Source organism: Tenrec ecaudatus, chromosome 2 (assembly GCF_050624435.1).
Source record: "Tenrec ecaudatus isolate mTenEca1 chromosome 2, mTenEca1.hap1, whole genome shotgun sequence".
NCBI classification, from domain to species: Eukaryota; Metazoa; Chordata; class Mammalia; order Afrosoricida; family Tenrecidae; genus Tenrec; species Tenrec ecaudatus.
The window spans coordinates 161,088,176-161,109,778 of NC_134531.1; positions in this window are offsets into that span (position 1 = coordinate 161,088,176).

Consider the following 21,603-nt stretch of genomic DNA (forward strand, 5'->3'; position numbering starts at 1 on the left):
CATAGCTAGAGGGAAATGTGATACAAACATTTATGCACTCCAAAATTTTCAATTTGTTAAGTATTCATCTAGAACAGTTCTCGCTAGGTATGATTTGCTGTCAAGCAGCATTTGGCAGAACGAACTAAATGATTGTCGTTACCCAAGAAAGAGGGTGTGTGCTAGAACTGCAGCTAGGCATTCTACAGGGCATGGGGAGGCCTCTTCCAGCAGTGGATTACCTTGTCCATCAGCATCAGTAACATCGAAAGGAGAAATGTGGATTTTTGACACCTTGTTTTTCTAAGGTGGCAATTTGTCATAGGCCCTTTACCCTTCTTGTTGATACTCTGATTCAGTGGAATATATGTAAAACTGAAATTTTAGTATATATGACTCCAGGAGGAGCTCTGGTGATGATGACAGGTAACGTTGGACTGCTAACCACAAGGTTGTCACCACCTGCTCCATGGGAGAAAGATGAAACTGTCGGCTCCCATAAGCATGTACAGTATGATCTCTCTGAGTCAAAATCAACATGATGGCAGTGGGCTTTGGTATTTTACCTACAAGTATTATTTATTTATTTTTAAAGCTTTAATTGCTTACCAGGATGCAATCTGTCATTTCCAACCCTCTCTGCTTCATGTTTAGAAAGCTGCTGCTTTACAATGGATGGAGAATTAGGGCAATAGGAACAGTGTTGAGAAAGTGGGTGGGTCAGTTCCCCCAGGCTCTGGAGATGAAAGCAAATCACCAAATAGTCATCATCTTTGAGGAGGCCAGAAAACAGCATTTGGTACATGATATAGTATAATTGAATATGTGTTATGACCTTGTAGAATGAATACACAGTAACTGTACCTAAAGTAATTGATTAACACCCAGCCATTTTAAGTGGTAGCATATTATCAAGAACTGACGGTACTGAAAAAAAATAAATTAAGAGTTTTTAAGGCATAGAAAAAAAAACAAGGCTCTGGGAATTGATCAAGTACCGTTTGAAATGCATCAATAAACCGATGCAGTGCTGGAAGTACTAACTCATACATGCCACCAAATTTGGAAGACAGCTACTTGGTCATTTGCCTGGAAGAGACCTATATTTGTGCTCATTACAAAGAAAAGTGATCCCAAAGAATGAAGAAATTATTGAATAATACCATTAATATCCCTATCAAGTAAAATTTTCTAAAGATAATTCAATCATGGTTACAGCAGTATATTAATAAGGAACTGTCAGAAATTCAGCGCAGATTCAGAAAAGGATGTGAAATGAGGGTATCATTGCTGATGTCAGATACATCTTGACTGAAAGCAGAGAATACCGGGAAAATGTTTACTTGTATTTTATTGACTCTGCAGAGGCATTTGACTGTGTTTATTATAACAAGTTTCAGCTACTATTGCTGAAGATGAAAATGTCAGAATATTCGTTGTGCTCCTGTGGAATTTGTACACGGGCCAGGAGACAGCAATTCAAATATATCAAGAGGATACTGATTGGTTTAAAATATGGAAATATGTGTGTCGGGGTTGTGTTCTTTCATATCCCTTTAATCTCTGGGTATGTGAGCAAATAATCTGCGAAGCTGGGCTATATGAAGAAGAACATGGCATCAGAATTAAACAACCTGCAGCATGCAGATGGCACAACCTTGCTTGTTGAAAATGAAGAGGACTTGAAACACTTACTGATAAAGACTAAAATTTTCACTATGAATTACCCCTTACCTTAAAGAATGCACAAATCCTTACAACTGGATTAATTAGAAACAGTTTGATGGAGAAGATTGAAGTTGTCATGATTTAATTCTACTTAGTTCCACAATCAATGCCCACAAAAGCAACAGTCAAGAAATCAAAAGATGTGTTGCATTGGGCAAATCTGATGCAAAAATTCTTTAAAGTGTTAAAAACCAAAGTTTTCATTTTGAAGACTAAAGTGCACCTGGCCCAAGTTATGGTGTTTTCAATTGTTACCAATGCATGTGAAAACTGGACAATAAATAAGGAAGACTGAAGAATAATTTATGCATTTAATTATGGTATTGGTGTAGAATATTAAATGTACTATTGACTTCTAAAAGAACAAAGACATCTGTCTTGGAAGAAACAGAGTCAGAATGCTCCTTAAAAATGAGTATGCTGGGCAGTGTAAGATAAGATAAAATAATTATTTATAAACTATCAAGGGAGCAGGGGGAAGGAGGGAGCTGGGAGGGAGGGGGAGGGGGAAAAAAAGGAAACCGAGCTGATTCCAGGAACCCAAGTGGAAAGCGAATTTTGAGAATGACGAGTGCAACGAATGTATAAGGGTACTTTCCTCAATTGATGTATGTTTGGATGGTGATAAGAGTTGTATGAGCCCCAATAAAAAGATTTATTAAAAAATGGGTATGGTAAAACTTAGTCTCATACTTTGGACATGTTATCTGGATGGGCTAATTCCTAGAGAGGATCACACTCAGTAAAGTAAATCATCCGTGAAAAGCAGGAAGAACTTCAGTGAAACGGATTGATACAGTAGTTGAAAGAACGAGTTCAAACAGAACTGATGTGAGGATGGCCCCACACAGGGGAGTGCTTCATTTTGTTGTTCAAATTGTGGTTGCGAGACAGAATTAACTTGACAGTGCCTAACAGCACCAACAAAATAGACTAATGAGGAGTCTCTTATGATCAATTGACCGAGGGAGAGAAATATCACATCTGGTTTTCAGACCGTTCACTTACCTGTAGACAGAAGCAGCATCACAGCCATTTTCTGGGACATCCATAAGGGACACAGTGATGGGGAAATCTCCTAAATGGTAGAAATTCAAGCAGCGAACCTCCTTGCTCACCTTACTTAGAGGAAGAAATGGCCAAATGTGTGGGTGTCTACTGATTTATGGACGTGGCCAATGGTTTGGCTGGATTGCCAGGAATTTGGAAGGAGCATGGCTGGAAATTCGATGACAAGGAGGTATAGTGAAGAAGTGAAGTATGTGGTTAGAACTCCTTACCAGTGAAGATACCTGGGTCCCGTGTCACAGCTCACCTGATGGTGATTGTGGCAGAGGAAGATTGTAATGATTAAGTGGGTGAGATGAAATATTATTTGGCAACCAATCTTTCCAAACAATCATTCTCTTTCCACAGACACTCCAGTTTTTTCCTAATAGGTTCATGGAATGGTGGCATGTATGAAGCTTATACATGAGCTCAACAGCATGTACTTACAGCCAGCAAGGCCAATGTAGTCACTTCTGGGTGTCTAATATACGAAGCTATAGTCACTTCTGGGTGTCTTATACACTAGCAGGAGAGAGCAAAAATGAGTTAATGATGTGACACTATTCTTCAAGGTGACCCGTTAGCACATCTCACTGGCAGAATGAGCACATTGCACCGATTTTCTACATGCAACAGGCAGTTTTTGTTCCTAGTTTGCATTCTTTGAACATGATACTTCTGCCCAAACTATCATCTCTATACTTAGGATATCCACTATCCACCTCTCCCCCACAACATCCCCTCAGATTAAAGGACTCACTTCATAAGAAATGAAGTGTGGAGATGGGCACATGCTGATGGTATTCACTGATCTTACCACGTTCTCATTCAAGCTGGCTTGATTTACGAAAAGAATCACCTTCTTAAAACATGATCATGGTGCCAGTTGGCCCCAATATTTTGCAGGATTAGGACAATGTTCTCTAGCCAGTTGTATATCGTCTTAACCAGTGTCAAGTAGATGGTGCGGCCTCTGCCAGAGCTAGGATTCGTAGGTCTTAAAATCAAGGAGTGAAAATCGGAGTGAAAGAAATCATGATCCACTCCTAAGTTTTTATTTTGTGTTTCTATGCACTGTGGTTACAGAGGTCCTCGTGTCAAAGGAAGGGATGCCCTCATCTAAAGACACAACACCGGTCCCATGAACTAGCACTTATGAATGCCAATTCATCTCTTCGGGCTCTCCATGCCTCAGGATCACAAGGTAAAGAAACGAGTAGCCATTTTTGGTGGTGTGATTGATTATGACTACCAAAGGGAAATCATTTTGATATTTCAGAGTAGAAGAAGGTATGAGTGGGTACAAGAAACCTTTGAGGGCATCTCTAAGTACCACCAAAATTTGTGATTAAATTTGATGGAAAATTACAGCAACCTAATATGACATGATGATGAATGATCAGGATCCTTTATGAAGGAAGGTTTGGGTTACTCAAATGTGTAACACCAGGTTGTCTAGAGAAAAAAAATCCAGTGACACTCACATAGGTATAAGAAAGAGATTTATATCAAGAAATAATTATATATCAAGAAGGCATCCTAGCCCTTTCCAGCTCAAGTCCACAAGTCTGATGCTAGTCCATTAGTCTTCTTCAGACTCACGTAGCTGCTGGTGGTTAAGGCAGAAAAGTGCAGCAGGAAGATCACAGGCCTATTGGTGCAGAGTCAGATGGATCTAAGGTCAATGGAAGCATGGCAAGACACTGACAGCTCTCAGGGTTGGGTGGCCCACATGGCAATGCCTCTGAGGCAGGCAGAGTTGCAGCAGGCAGGAAAGCAGAGTGTCAGAGAAAGCAGGGGGTTCTCCATTAGTTTATATAGGATGACCATATGTCTAAGGAGTCTATGGCCTGAATGACAAGTTGGACTCCATTGCTACACGTTCAACTACACTTTCAAAAACTCGTATTGACATAAAATCATCTAACTAGTTGTGGAAGAAGGTAGTTTTAAATGAGTTATGACCATGTGATCAGTTTTAGAAATGAAGATTATAACTATTATGAGTATATCTTTTCTTTGTAGACATAAAACAAAAATATTTTCTATATGTGAGGGATCTTCAAAAGTTTGTTGAAAATTGAAATGAAATGGTAATATTTTACCATGAACTTTAAACATTTTAAGTTTTATTTGCACCTAATTCTTATATCATACACTTACATTGTTTAAACATATTAAAGAGTTGTATACTTGTAATCACAATGAATTTTAGAACATTTTCTTAATAATTATACTCTTGATCAGTAGATCCCTATTTCTACCCCAATCTCACTTGCAATAACCCCAAGGAACTATTAATCTAGTTGCTGTCTTTATAGATTTACCCATTCATATATATATATATGTAAAATAAATTATAACAGAGAAAAACCTCAATAGAAAAACCAGAAAATAAAAACTAGAATATATTTTAAATGGTCCAAAAGGAGGACCAAAGATAATGTGTTAAATTTTTAAAAATCATTTTATTGGAGGCTTGTACAATTCTTATCACAATCCATCCATCCATCCATGTGTCAAGCAAGCTTGTACATTTGTTGCCATCATCATTTTCAAAACATTTACTTTCTACTTGGGCCCTTAATGTCAGCTCCTCATTTCCCCCCTCCTTCTCCATTCCATCCTCCCTTATGAACCCTTGATAATTTATAAATTATTATTATTTTGTCATATCTTACACTGTCCAACATGTTAGAGTTTAAGCTAGCTATTCTACATCAGAGCACTTTGCAATCAAGCCTTGTAGTAAGGCTGTCCACTTTCCTGGGCAAGGGTCAGAAGGGATCTTCTGGAGGCTTACTACACATGGGGACCCTATAAATGAATTTTGGGCTTTCCATAGACTTCTGTAAACTAGCTGTTCACAATTTAAGCTTTGATACCATTCCCTCTTTCATATTTAGATTTCATTATTTCAACTCCTTGGATCACAACTGCTGGAAGGTGAGCATCATGGAATGCCAGTTTAATAAAACAAAGTGTTCTTGCATTGAGAGAGTACTTGAGTGGAGGCCCAATGTCCATCTGCTACCTTAATACTAAACCTATAATATGTGCACATAGATCTATTCCCCCAACATCATAAATGCATATATTTACATATGTACATGCCTTTATTTAGAACTCTATAAATGCCCTTTGCCTCCTAGTTCTTTCCTCTATTTCTTTTTACTTTCCTCTTGTCCTACTCTCATGCTCAGCCTTCATTTGGGTTTCAGTAATTCTTCTTGGTTACATTACCCTTGATCAAGCCCTACCAGGTCTCCTACACCCTCCTCGCCATCAATTTTGGATCACCTGTTGTTCCCTTGTCCTAGGGTTGGTCAACACCCCCTCATTTCCCCCATCTCCCCCTCTCCAATGTCCCCTTGGAACCATTGGTCCCATTGTTTTCTCCTCCAGATTATTCATCCGACCTATCTTATTTATACATACCTGTGGAAGTAATAACATGCACAAAAACAAGACAAAGAAAAACAAAGCAACAAAAGAAAAGAAAACAACAAAAAAACCAATGACAAAAAAAGGAAAAGAAAAACAAAAGCCTGTAGATAGTTTAAGGACTGTGATTTTTTTTTTTTGTTCTTTGTATGTTGGCCTTTAGGAGTGTTTTCCAGTCCAGTTTGATGGGGTGCCATGCCCTGGCCCCAAAGTCTCTTTTTGATATTCCCTGGGGACATCATTGCTCTGTTTCCTTTAGTGTTTTGCCTCGGTGTGGTGGGGTCAGATCCGGTGCAATTCCCACACTTTGCCTCTAGTGTTGTCTCCTATAAGGCTATGGGTTACTGAGGGATGTCGTAGCTCAGTGGGGCCGGCCCTAAGGTCTTCTCTGTGGACTGACTACTCTGAGTGGGGATATTTTCCTCAAGGCTTAGTGGGCCAGGATGTGCTCCACTCTTTCTTCCTCCCCCAGCATTGAACTTCTAACTGCAAGATAGGTGCTGATGCTCTGCACTTGAACTTCTAGCCTCCTAAAGTGTGAGGGGATAATTGTTTGCTAAATTCATCCATTTGGGGTGTTTCTATTATAGCAACACTCAGTCAGTCACTCAGTCAGTACCATTGAGTCAATTCCCCCTCATGGTGATTTTATGGGTCAGGGAAGAATTGTCCATATGGGCTTCTGATACTATAACACTTTACGGGAATAGAAACTCCTGTTGATCTCCCATGGAGCAGCTGGTATTTTCAAACTACAGACCTTGTAGATTGAAGCCTGACTCACAACCATTACACCACAAGGGCACCATAGCAGCACTAGATAACTAAAACAAGTTGTATCAGTGGCTACTAAGCGGATGTATTTTGGGGTTTTGCTTGATTTTTACTAAGTATACATTATGTAACCACCACTGTGCTCAGTTGGGTTCTCTAGAGAAGTAAAACCAGTGACACTGGTCTGTGTGTGTGTGTGTGTGTATATGTATATATATATATATATATATATATATATATATATATATATATATATATATATAGAGAGAGAGAGAGAGAGAGAGAGAGAGAGAGATTCATATCAAGAAATGGCTTACACAGTTGTAAAAGCAGGTAAGTAGAGTTCACTTGGAGTCCAGAGGTTAGATGTGAGCCAGAGGCTTCACATAACGTGGAAGCTGCCAAACAGGAAGCAGGATGATGAAACAGACAGACCAGAGGCTGGTGAATGCAGATGTAAGTGAATCTGAAATTGGCCAAATGAATCTGATGGCTCTTAGGATTGGCAGGTACCAGGAGAGGAGATCAAGGAATCAGATGCAAGACCCAGATTCCGTAACAGGTGATAAGGCAAGAATGCTCAGCCCTGCTCTGGGTCTCTCTCTTATACGAAAGATTACATCCTCAAAGAGGTGCCATCAGGCTGAGGCCTGATTGGTATGTTGGGCGTCACCTCTGCTTCCACTCAGGAGTGCCTAGTTGACATAAACTCTAACCAGCACAGCCACTAAATTGTTAGCTCTTTGAGGGAATGCATTGTAATTGCCTTCATGGAATTGTGTGCATCTTGTTGCTGGGCAACTATGGTAAATAATTAGACTTTTATCTGCAGTCGTAATACCATGACTGTTTGGAGTTTGCAGTGTGACTGCTGTGAGGAGTAGTGGTTATGCTTCAGAGTTGTGGTTGCAGAGAATCTAGGTGCTGTTGCCTGTAGATCCCCTGTGGCCCTTTTGGTACTTGTTTCTGTAGGATATCTTAAGCTGTTGTCCCCAACATCATCTGCGGAAAAGCCTGTATAAGGGCCAGCAGTGGCTGCAGTTATAGCTGTAGTGTATTTGCATTTTACTGGGTAGAGGTACATGAAGTCCAGACCATCTGGCCAACAAGGAGAAGCCGAAGCTGGCACTGTGAATATGAGAACAGTTCATTTTCTGACAGTCACGGAGCAGTCTTTCTCTTTACTTCTTTGATGAGCCTGGGGCACCTTCTCTTTCCTGGTGGGTACTGCAGCAATTATATCAATGGCACTGACATCGGAAACACCTCAGAGATGTGTGTTATGGGGACGTTCTGTCATGCAATGGGTTTGACAATCTTTAGGCATTTCTACTAAGCATTCGGGTGTAGACCCTGACTAGAAAAGGAATCCCCTTTAGGAGGGTTTTAGGGCATGCTGGGTTACTTTATGGGTTCTCTTCGGTACTTGCATAGTTCATATGACCTTGAATTTGTGGTTCGAAGTCTTGGTTCTAGTCCTGACTTTCTGGACTTCATTTGACTTGTGTGTAAGTAAAGGGATTGGATAGAAAACCTTCTAGATTCTGATCCTCTGGCAAAACAAAATTCAAATGCACTAGCATTTAGTTGATTCTCACTCGACAGGACAGGGTAGAATTGTGCCATGGTTTTCACAAAAGCAGATGGCTTCATCTTCTCCCTTGGGGAAGCTGCTGGGTTCCAAGCTCTGCCCTTTTAGTTAGCAGACAAGTGCTTTAAGTAAGCACTGTGCCCCAAGATTCCTTGATTCCCTAACAAGGACAGGGTTTCTATTTTTTTAATGTAGAAATGAGTTCCTGGTCACAAACCTGTACTGCACTGTTGTGTAGCGTTAGTGAGCAGACGCTGGCAGAGGGTACAGGAGTGTAGAATTCATGTGTTAGAACAAAACTGCTTCTTTTGCTCTCTTCTCTTTTTATCCTCCTCTCCTATCTGTACTTTCAGCACATTGGACATAGGGCTAATTCTACCCATGGGCTCTTAAATAGTGCCCAGAACACCCTAAATGTGACCCTGGCACTACCCTTGCCATCACTTGGATTTTTAAGAGCCAGAGTCTTCCTCGCTCGTTAGGTGTCAGGGTTGCTGTTATAGAGATAATGCTGGAAGGCTGATGCCATTGTAGTCATGACCACCATTTACTGATACTTACTGTGTGTCAAGAACACACTAAGGCTTTTCCTTAAAGCAGCAGCAGCAGCAAAGATACTAGCTAATATTTATTCATGCTTATTATGTTCAAAATGAAATTTTCAATACTTTAAATTTATATTAACATTCTGAATTCTCACAATTATATTATAGTAGGTACCATTACTAACATTTTACCAACAAAACTGAATCACTGGGTGGTTTCTCCAAGGTCAACCACTAACAGCTGCTAGACTGGGACTTAAATCTACAGACTCACACTCAGACGTCCATGACGCTTAACCATGCCATGGTCCTGGCTCAGTGGTCTTCTGTAGCTATCCCATCCTTGTGATGTATTTAAAAATGAATTGTCCTGGCATTACAGCCGAGGAAGCTGGGCCTTTTGAAGAGTAGGCAACTCCCTTTAGAGCACACAGCTAGCTAGAAATTAAACTCTGGTGTGAGTGACTTTGAAGGTCCCTGACTGGTGCAAAAGGTTTCAGTCAGCTGTGAATCTGAAAGGTGGCAGTTGAACCTACTTTCCTCCATCCTCCCTGACACCCAAAGATACCGTGAAAGGAAGCCGAGCCACCTGTTTCTGTTATGACTACTCTTTAGAGACCCTGTAAACAGTGTACTTTGTATCACATAGGGTCTCCACACATTGGAATCAAGGCAACAGCATGGGATTGCAACATCTCCAGATGAAAACTCTGGGGACTATTATCAAAGGCACTGGTAAGAGACGTGAAGCATTTCACTCAAGGTCACACAGATCTCTGAGCTTCTCCCTGGTCCTTCGTCCATTTCTAGCCATGTCCCTAAAGAACGACCTTCTTTCCTTGCACCCAGAGATCAAACTAGATATGGATACCTCTGCAGCAGAGACAGCACAATAACGTGCTCACGCACGCTCACTTTGCTGAAAGTGCTTCTGATAAAGGAAGGGCAGGTCCAACGAGAAGACCTTGCGTCCCTGGGTTGGAGCTCAAGGTGGGATGGATTGCAGAGTTTATGCAGAAGGCGGAGGCTGGGCTTGTTGACGTCAGAACTCCAGCGGACAAATGTTGGGAACTGGCTCTGTTTAATGCACACCTTTTCTGCACTGAGTCGAGGTTCTCGCTGTAAATTTGGACTTCCTGCAGCACTGCTACATTTCCAACCAATCCTGGTGGCCAACAGTCGAGTGTCCATCCTGGGAAGGGGCGGGGCTGGGTCTTACTACATTTCACTGGGGGCCGTGGAGCAGACCCATCTCACCACTGCGACAGGCACACACGTTTGTCGCAGGAAACCCGTGGGTTGGGTGTCTGCGAGAATGCTGCAGATGGAGGTTGCTAGGTGGCGGCTGGAGTGGAGTGGGGAGCTGGGTCCTTTAAACACTCCCCCCCCCGTCCCCCCCGCCCTCCCGCCAGCTGTCATTCTCGCCGCCTTCTCCAGCCTTGTCTGGCAGTTCGGGAGCCTTTGGTCCAGGCACAAGAGTGAGCTTGGCACTGAAGCTCCTCCGATGGGAGCAAGCGCATGAGTAGGGAGGGGGAGGCGACAGAGGAGAGACGCAATGCGGAGGGAGGCAGAGGAGGCCGTGCTCTGAGCGCTCATCCTGGGGGCAGAGGCAGGTGGAACAGAGAGGGTGGGTGACCTTTCAGGAGCTGGCGCAACTGGTCGGCAATGGCGACCTTTCCACACTCCTTTTATGGCGACGAGGCAGGTGGGGGTGCACAGAGCTGCTATGCTCAAAGGCCTAGGACGTTCAGAGTGAGGCAGAGGTCAGGACTCAGACAAGAGCTGGGGGCGTTGAGAAATGGGTGGCTTCCATGACTTGGGTGATAGGAGCGTTTTCCGATCACCATAGAGACCTGGAGGTATTTTAGACTGAAGGGTTGGGGGAAGGGAGACTAAAGTCCTTTATGTTTGTTGGCTGGGAAAATACAGCAATTGCCAAAGAACTAAAATTGGAGTTCAAGAGAATGGGGCTGGAGTTCTCGCTGCGGCCCTCATTTGCTCAGTGACCTGTATTAATCATGTCGTATTGCTGGGACATCTGTTTTGGGAGAACACTATGCTGCTTCCCTTGCATGGTGGATACAGAGCTCAAACAAAGCACATCACAAACAGATTTGCCATTACATCAGGACATGCTAATCCTGCACCCTGCTCTCTCTGGGGAGGTGGCAAGGGACACATAGTAAGGCTGGGGGATCAGAAGACATGTATGTTCCCTCTTCCCTCCTTGAAATATGTTTGAGTCCCTTACAAGGAATAAATAGGAGGTTTTAATTGGTCCTCCTGGGACTGGCACAAGGAGTCTGAGTGAGTTGTCCAGGGTCAGAGTTCAGGCCTCTTCTTGGTGGTGGCTGCACCTGTTACATAACACTGCCATCCTCAGCTCTTCAATGAAACCAGCACTGGCAGTTGACTTGATTCCAACTCGTGTCTATGCCATGTGTGTCAGAGTAGCACTATAGTCCCCAGGGCTTTCAAATATTTTATTAATTTAATTTTTTTATCCGTGAGACTATACAGAGCAGTGCACATACCCGTTGTATAATTTCCACATATGCAGTTCAGTGACAACGATCATTTTCTTCAAGTTGTGCTAATATTCTCCTCCTCCATTTCTGAATTGTTCCTCCTCCATCAACAAAAACTTAGTGCTCTCCAAGATTCCTATCAATGTGATGCCACATAGATAGTTCATCAAAATGTGCAATGTTCAAGGCAGCGACTCTTTATTAGTTAAACTAAACTATTGCTGGCTTTGAAGACTTGAAATATTTTTGGTTTAAGATTAAAATTATATCGGGGCAATAGTTCATATGTTTATCCAACTTCATTGGCTCCAGAAAGTATGGATTCCATGAGTCTTTGAAACTCTGTTCTGCATTTCCTCCCTTTTGATCAGGATTTTTCTAAAGACTCTTTGATCAAATGACCAATAACGGTAGCTGGGTACCATTCATGCCATCTGGTCTTATGGTGAAAGAAGGAGTTTTCATGGAGGCAGTTAAACACAGTTTCCATTTCTTCCCCCTATTCCCGACTCTCCTGCTTCCTTTGTTGTTGTGGGCAAGTACAGACCAATCGTATCTTGGATGGCTGCTTGCAACTTTTTAAGATCCCACACACTAATCAATGAATAAGGAGCTAGGACAGAAGTGCCCAATATTAAGCCAATTAACTGGGATGTACTATGGAAACCATGACACTAAACCTCCAAACCAAATAGCCTGAACCTATGAGGTGCTGTACATCGCAGCATCTCCACAGGGTTTTTAGTGGCTGACCCCTCTTTTCTGAGGTGTCACTGTGGACTTGCGCCTTCAGCTAGCTGAGGGCGCTAACCCTTTGCAAGACTCATGGGTTCCAAACTCTTAGATAACCATGAAGCTTTCAACGGGGAGGTGGGGGAGGTTACGTGTTTCCTTGGTGGTGGTGGTGTTTTTAAAAGCAAGTAAGTGTACTAAGCATGTGGGCAGAAACCCACAGTCCACTTTGTCCATGAGGAATTGTCATATTGCATCAGAGACTCTTTCACAAACTTGGAAACATACTTAGCCAAAAAACCAAAATCAGGAAAACAACAACGACAAAAGAATCACCTAAAGAGAAAACAAGTTAAATAGCACAGCAGCCCCGCCTTCCAGTCTCTCTTGTAATGGATTGCTCCAGAGTGACTGTGAGACATGAAAGACACGTTTGATTGGTCTTGATTTATAAGGTTTCTTGTAGCGTGGGCATTTTACTCACTGAAAGACGTTTAAGGCTTTGGATTTTTATATATAGTTCCTATCTGTGCATCCTATCACTCCATGTTGGTTCATAAGATAATGTTTCTTGTTTTTTGACTCTGAGGGTTCTATGGGAGCTTGAAAGGTCGTCGAGATTCAGCGTTACTTTGACCTCTGCCCAAACTTCAGAACTTAGTCTGTCGGTGAGCATTCCAAAAAAGTTCCCTCTGCCACGCAAATGGCTCCTGAGACAGATTGCTCTGGTGTGCACCAGATGCCATTGAGTCAGCTCCAGCTTCTGGCTCCCCGGCATGGCATCGGAGAACTGTGTTGCACCATGCTTTCGATGGTTGTCACTTTTGGAAGTAGATGGCCAGGTCAGGCCTTTTTTCAGAGGTTCTTCCGAGTGGATTCAAGCCACCAATCTTTCAGTCAGTAACTGATGTTTAACTGTTTGAGAATCCCCTCCTGGTCGTCCACTATTGTTCACTTGTTAGCATTAAGGAAAGTCATAATATTTCTTCACTTTACGTGAAGAAAAACCTCAGCAAGACGTTAGTACTTTAGCATGCGTAGGTTTTCAAATGTACTTGGAACTTGAGATGAGATATAGTACAGATACATTTGACTACAGGGAAAAAGAAGGGTAAGAAATGTAGAAGGCTACGTTAAGAATAGCAAATTAAAAGAAGAGGTAGAAGAAGGTAAAAATCAGTCTCCTTATTTCATGATTTTCCTTAGGGATGCATTACAAATGTCCCTCCCTCCACTGCAAATGCTTTTGTTTATTTTTCTCTGTCTTTAAAATTAGCATCTGCCCCTTTGTTGAATTTCTTCCTACCATTCCTTCTACTTTGGGAATTAAGTTAGTCCCAAGTATGGGCAATGCTTTTTTGAAAAACAATATTTTATTGTGATCTGTGTGAAAATTGACAGAGCAAATTGGGTTTCTATTCAAGAATTCATACAGGTTTTCTATCTTGACATTGACCATAGGCCCGGCAATGTAAGAGGTCTCTTCCCACCTTCCTGTGTTCACCATTACCACTTAACCTTTTCCTCTCCCTTTCTTGCCTTCTGAGCCAGTCCCTGTGCCAGTGCCGCCCACTGGGTCTTACGTGGTTGATTGTTCTAAGGAGCATGCACCTCCTTAGTGCATTGTTCACCTTGGAGGCCTGTGCATCGTTATCTCAGGGGTTGACTAGTCTTGTTCAGGCTAGGGAATCTGGTCCTAATCATTCTTGCGGTCCCTTTCAGAGCAGTTGTTAGTATAAGCTGGAGACCGTCTAGTTCTTCTGGTGTCAAGGCCATGGATGCTGGGGTTCAGGTGGCTCATGAGTCATTTGGAGTAACTGTTTCCATGCATCTTTGGTTTTCCTCACTCTTCTTTGCACTGACCGGGAAGAGACCAATAGTTGCCCTTTAGATGGCTGTTCACAGTCTTTTAAGACCCCAGTGGCTGTTTCTGAACATTGTCCATGTGGACTGTGTTGTGCCAATTGACTGTTATGTACCAAGAGACTATGGTTCTGAGTTCCCCTAGGTTCAGTGGCTTATTTTCTCAAGGTGTTTGACTATGTTTAGGATGTTTTCATAACTTCAGCCTATTATTCTAAATTTTTATATTACTCCCTTGATTATGTAAACCAGGGAACCTCTACCCAAAAGTATATGCACATTTTTGAAGTTTCACCTACAAACTCAGAGGCCCTCCAAGTGCAGACTCTATGGTCTAAAGGAATGTATGATAGATGTGAAGTTAGGATGCTTATGTCCTAGTTCTAGTTTTTACCAGTAACTCACTGTGCAACTTTGGGGAAGTCTCTTCTCTGTCCATGAATTTTACCATTTACAGAATCAGAGTTGACTCAAGATGATATGGTATAGTGCAATTCACACCCTTATGTTCAGAGAAACTATTAGCAGTTCCTAAAACTCTACTTTGCTAAGTCTGAGCAACTTATGACCGTGAGTTTCTGTCTGGTTAACCCTGGGATTTCAAAGGGTTCAGTACAATCTGATGGGAGCACTCAGTATTTTGTGGAATGGGAAGGGGTTAGCTAGAATTCCCTTCGGGATAAGTGATCTGTTGGCCTTTCAGTGTCCCTGAACATCCTGAATATTCATGTGCCTTTATTTGCCCTTTGCTTTGTATGCCTTACTCTTTTGAGATGGCCTGTCTCCTATGTCTTAGCTGCACCTCCTTTAGGAGAGGGTCAGGCTAGATCACTGGTGGGGCAGCTTGGTTTTGTTTAACTCTTCAAGAAGAATAGTGCCTTGGTTGAAGAGGAAGGAGGTGGGAGAGGCGGGAGAGGGATACTCTAGCTCAGCCGGGCCTCTTTTAAGGAGTGAAAGGAAGATTTATGGTTTCATTTATCAACTGGAAGATGGATGGAGGTGCCCTGCCTGTGAACTCATGTTTGAAGTAGTGGGCTGTGGAGATAAATGGAGCCCCTGGAGATGGAGCTGTTGGTGGTGGGACCACTTCTCTTCTCAGAGACAGTTCCCAAGCCCTCGCCTTTCTCTCTCCCCTCCAGTGGACAGTCTTTGTTTTCTGAGTCTTGTCACTTCTGTTTTGAGCACAGTCAACTGGTGATTGATTATATGTGCTCTTGAAGGGGAGTGTCACCATGCTGAGAAGAAATCGTTCACGCTAGTGTCCTGGATAAATGAAACAATAGACTATATAAAAGCAATTTATTTTTGGCTTCAGAATTCTCAAGCTCTGGCTGAACTATTAGGAGCAGCTCTATGCGCAGGATTACCGCTCTTTTATGGCTGCCTTTGATCTCGCCTCATTCATCACTTTCCATCCAGGAGCTGGAGGTTAGGGAAGGGTCTGGAAATACTCGCAAAGAATGTCCCAAAGACTGGTAGGTGAGATGCTACTTGTAGGACAAGGTCTATAAAACCAAAGATTTTATGATCAAACGCTTTTGAGCAATGCTGCACCCACCCCATGGCCTTACAGAGTTCAAATGCACCCTAGATTATGAAAGGTCCCAGAAAGCCCTATCGTAAAGGCAATTCTCATCCTTTTCGATCTCAGCACCCCCTTTTGTGCATAATGTTTATGTCCTACAGACCTAATGTTCTTCCAATTGAAAATACTTGCTTGTAATTTTTTCCTGATGTGTATATTTACTGCTATATAACTCCCTAGAAGAATTGCTTTAGTATTCTTTAGATTTTATGTTTCCAATGCTATGAATTTCAAGCATTTTGACTCGTTGAAAACAGCTGGTTTTCATTCTCATGTATCTGTCCGATACAGGCGGTGAGGTGCTCTGTTTTTCCATGTATTTCTACCAGTTCTTGCTTCATATATTTTGAAGATCTGTTATTAAATGCATACGTGCTTAGGATTGCTATGCTTTTCTTCATGAGTTGATCCCTTTATCTTTATGAAAGAACCTTCTTAACCCGTGTTAATATATTTTGCTATAGGATATATTTTGTATGACATTACTATAATCACTTCAGCTTTCTTCTGATTAATATTAATTAGTGTGGTATGTTTGCATTTTTTCTAACATACTTTCTGGATCACTCTAATCCACTCAATTGCTTGTATTTCTGAGAAAGCCTTTTATTGTCAAACTACTTGTTTAATAATATGATTTATATATTTAAGAACATTTCTTGTAGGTAGCATAGAGATACTTCTTCCTTTTAAGATCCAGTCTATTTCTGCTTTTGAATTGGGTATTTAGTTTACCTCTATTTAATATGGTTTTGGTATTATTAGATTTAAATGTATCTTTTTGGTATTGTTTTTTTCATCCCATCTATTCTTTATTTCCCCTTTCTTATTTATTCTTAGTTGGATTACTAGCCATATCATTTTCTTACTTTAGTTCTTGATATAATGATTATCCTTTAAATTTCACTTTTCCAAAAAAGTTTTAAAGACATTTGACATACACTATTAATTCATTACAGTTTGCCTTCACGTGAGATCATGTTACTTCACATGCAGTGTCAGACTTTTGGTGGCGCACTTCCATCCTTCCCACCCAGCCTTTGATTCACTCTTGTCACACGTTTTACTTTTCTGTGTGATAAGCGCCAAAATTATTTTGGTTTAAAAAGTCAAATATATTTTAAAGATGTTTAAGTAATAAAAATACCTCACATATTTACTCACATAGTTATGGTTTTTAATGTTCTCTGGTCCTTTACATAGACACATATCTCTATCCATTATTATTTTCTTTTATCTGAAGAACTTTCTTTAACATGTTTTATAGTCCAGGTCTGATGATGAAAAGTTCTTTGGGGAAAAGTTTAAATTTCACCTTAATTTTAAAAGATTGCCACCCCACCCACCCTCTAGGTAGAGCATTCTAAATGGATAGGTGGTTTTTGTTTGTTTGTTTTTGATTTGGGTTTTTGTTACTGTTGTCTTCCTTACAATGTTTCTGATGAGTAAGCTATGATTTTATTTTATGTAGGCCATGTCTCTTTTTCCTTTGGCTGCTTTCAAGTACTTTTTTCTCTTAATCAATGACTTGGAGAAATTTGACTTTGATGTGCTTCTATACCGTTTTTAAGTTTGTGTTATGTTTAAGGTTTGTTATCTTGGGTCTGTAGATTTATAGTTTTTACCAAATACGAATAAATGTTGGTCATACAATTTTGATTTATTTTTCTTTCTACATTCTTCCTTAAAAGTCTCCCAATACTCCCAACTTGATTGCTGAAGACAAAATGGGTGCATAAGCAAATGTAATGAAGAAAGCTGATGGTGCCCGGCTATCAAAATATGTAGCATCTGGGGTCTTAAAGGCTTGAAGGTAAACAAGTAACCATCTAGCTGAGAAGCAACAAAGCCCACATGGAAGAAGCACACCAGCCTGTGTGATCATGGAGTGTCCATGGGATCAGGTATCAGGCATCTAAGACCCTGAATAAAATCATACCCAAGGTGACTGGGGTGGGGCATAAAGTGGAGCCCCAATGCCCATCTATAGACAATTGGACATCCCTCAGAGTGGTTACAGGGAAGAGATGAGCCAGTCAGGGTGCTGAATAGCACCGATGAAACACACAACTTTCCTCTAGTTCTTTGGTGCTTCTTTCACTCCACTATCATGACCTCAATTCTATCTTACAAAATGGATTAGACCAGAACATGCACACTGCTACAGATATGAGCCCGCAACACAGGGAATCCAGGATAGAGAACCCCCTCAGAGTTAACAAGGAAAGTAGAGATACCAGGAGGATTAGGGGAGGGTGAGGTGGGGGAGAAAGGGGCAACCCATCACAAGGATCAACCTAAAACCCCTCCCAGGGGGACAAAAGTGGGGGAAGAGTGATGGAGGACAATGTAAGATTTGGAAAAAGTATTCTCTAATTTATCAAGGGTCCATGAGGGAGGGTGGGTAGGTGAGGTAGGGGGATGAAATGAGGAGTGGAAATTCAGACCTCAAGTGGGAAGACAATGCTTTGAAAATGATGATGGTGGCATATGTGTAGATGTGCTTGACACACTGGATGAATGTATGGATTGTGGTAAGAGAGGTACAAGCCCCAAATAAAAGTATTCAAAAAAGACTCCCAATATATGAATACTAAGTCACTTGAAATGTAGTGTTACGTATTTTTGAATGTTTTTTTCTGTGTTCTTTAGAGGTAGCTTTCATCGACATACCTTCAAGTTCACTAAGCCTTTCTCCCGCAGTGTCTAATCTCTCATTAATCACATTCCATGTATTTTCATTCAGTTATTTTAGTTTTCACTTTTACAAGTTTTCTTCTAATTTTAAGATCTTTCTCCCAAGTCAGTAATTAGCATGTTTACACTTTCTTTTAGCCCAGTGAACACATAGAATCTAGATCTAGTGTTTTAATGTCCTAGACTGCTAATTCTAATTTGGGTGTCAGTTTTGGGTCATTCTGACTGGGTTGTGTTCTTATATTATGGGCCATGCTTCTACTCCTCTGCATACCTAGTGATTTAAAATATCTACCATTTTCTTTTTTTAAAATATCCATCATTTTCTACTGTTGAGAACATACACAATAGATACACCAATTCAACCACTTCTGCATACATAGTTCAGTGACGTCGATTACATTCTTTGAGCTGTGCAACCATTTTAGTTCTTCATTTGTGAGTTGATCCTCCCTACAAACATAAGCTCACTAGCTCTTAAGGTTCCTGAGTTTTCCAGAGCTGCTCCCGTCAGTTTGCTCCTGAGTACAGAGCTCTTAAAGAGCAGAATGGTCAACACTGACTGGTTTATTACTTAAGCTAATGACTAATTGTTTGTTAGTTAAGCTGCTTTATTGTAAGAGATTTGAGGGGGTATTTGGGCTTAATGTTTAAAGATTATCTTAGGGCAAGAGTTTGGGGGAATTCATCAATCCTCCATTGCTCCAGAACACGTGGAATCCATGAGAATTTAAAGTTCTGTTCTGCGTTGCACCCTCTTTTGAACAGGATTCTTCTATATAGTCCTTGATCCAATCGCTCAGCAAGAGGAGCCAGGCCCCGTCCAGGTATTGTGATTTTGTTCATTGCTGGCTCTTCTTGTTTTCTCTACTGCTCAAAATGAATAGAGACCAATTCACCTTGGGTGAATGCTATGCCTGATGATTTTGATTGCGTATTGCATATCAAACTTTGCTAGGGGCAGAACAATTTTTATTTATTTAAATATTTTTGGGCTTCATTCATTCTCTCTCTCTCTGGTTGACCATGAAGAACTTTAATAGAAATGTGACCAATTTTATTCCTATCTGAGCACATGAACATTGTAGTGTTCACATTGTGCAATAGCCATTCTTGATTATTTCGTAGCCCCACTTTACAAATAGGTAGTGATAGTGTTACTACTCACCGTACCAGCTGCTCCTGGATCATGTTTGTATGAAACAATATCAGTCTTGTCTCTATAGTCCCCTAATCAAAGTATTGACTTTTAGTTGTTCTCACTGAGTTTCACTCATGGATACCACTGATGTAGAAAAGCAAAAAGCAAAGAAACCCAAATAATCATTTGCTTGGGGGGGATTGGGGAGATTTTGCACATCTTTGAACTTTTATGAAACCATCGCTGCCTCCTGAGAGACAATTAAAAGTGGTTGCACCTTTGCCTTCACAGACACCAGCAAGAGTCAGCAGAGGGGCCTGTGGGCAGGTGACAGGAGCTTCACTCAGGCAAAGATGAGGTGTCCCTTCTGGCCTGGCTTGAGCTTGTCATAGAGGAGTTCCACTGATGTTGCTGAGCAATTGTTTCACTAGCTCTCAGACAGTGGTGGCCCCAGTTGGCCATCGCCCCGTGGAGGGACTGCAGTGGCCTCCTTGGTGCCAGTGATGGAAGGTGCAAAGGTAAAAGAGACATGCTGCTCCTACTGTCGTAAGATGGATGAGCAAAAGCCGACATAGGTCCTTGTGCATGGCCCATGCATGAGTCAGTGGTGGGCCACTGGTATGCAAGACCTCTAATTTTTCCCCCCTGAATTTGAGTTCTTTTAAAAATTATTTTTATTGGGGGTTTGTACTACTCTTATCACAATCCATACATCCATCCATTGTGTGTCAAGCACATTTGTACATTTGTTGCCCTCATCATTCTCAAGACATTTGCTTTCTACTGAAACATATTCTCTTAAAGATATTAATTTTAAGATTTACTAGGTGGGACTAGAGCAGCTTTTATCCTAAGGTGAATTTCCCTCCAACAATAAGATAAGACCCATCTGAGTAATCTATTCAGTGCCTCACGAATCATGAGACTTTTCAATCTGGGTGGTTGGAAAAGGCTCTATTCCCAATCCTTTGTCAGTGCTAATTATTGTTACCTCATCATTTCAGGCAGTTATTTCTCAGATCTTGCATATTTTTTCATATGTGTATTCAGGCCAGCACTCTGCTGATTACTTTAGGCCACCGCGTGCAGATATCTGGAATTCTCTCCCTGCATCTCTCTTTGATTCTTTATCCTGTGAATTCTAGGTACCCTGGTGTTACCAGGAGTGCCAGTAATGCAGAGGTCTACATGCTGAGATACAAAACACCGGGTCAGTGGTTGAAACCACAAAGCAAATCTGTGGAAGAAAGCAGTTCTCTATTCCTATGAAGATTTAAAGGCTTAGAAATCCAAAGGAGAAGGGTTACCCTGTCTTAGACTGTTGCTATGAGTCACAATCAGCTCTATGGCAGTGATGCTGTAATTAGTTATGCATTAAGCAGTAAACCAAAAAGTTTGAAGTTTGAAATCACTAGCTGCTCTAATGGAGAAACATGGCATTTTTTACTCCTGTAAAGATTTACAGTCTCAGAAACCCAGAGGGGCAGCTCCACTCTGTCCTGCAGGGTCACTTTGAGTCAGAAGCCACTTGTTGGCAGTGACTTCTGCCAACCTGTGTTAGGCAGGTTTTTGGCAATCTGTGTTAGGAAGGTTTATCTAGAGAAACAAAACCAGGACACTTGTGCTTATATAAGTTTATAAAATGATAGGATTTTACAGCAAAAAGGGGTGTAGCAGCTAATTAGTCCACACAGCAGTACAGAGGGCCTCAATTCAACTCACTTAGATGGAACAGTTAATATACTGAAGGTCCTTCAACTCACGCAGGCTTCCAGTCTAAGGTCAAGGAAGCAGACAGCAAACTCTTCCCTCAGGAAAGACATGCGGGGTCTGTCCACAGGCAGCAGACAGTAGGGAGCGTCAGCAACAGTCTGTAGCATAGGAGCTTAGTGAAGCAGGCCCTGAGGGAATCTTGAACTCAAGCAATGCCTAGTAACAGGATCCAC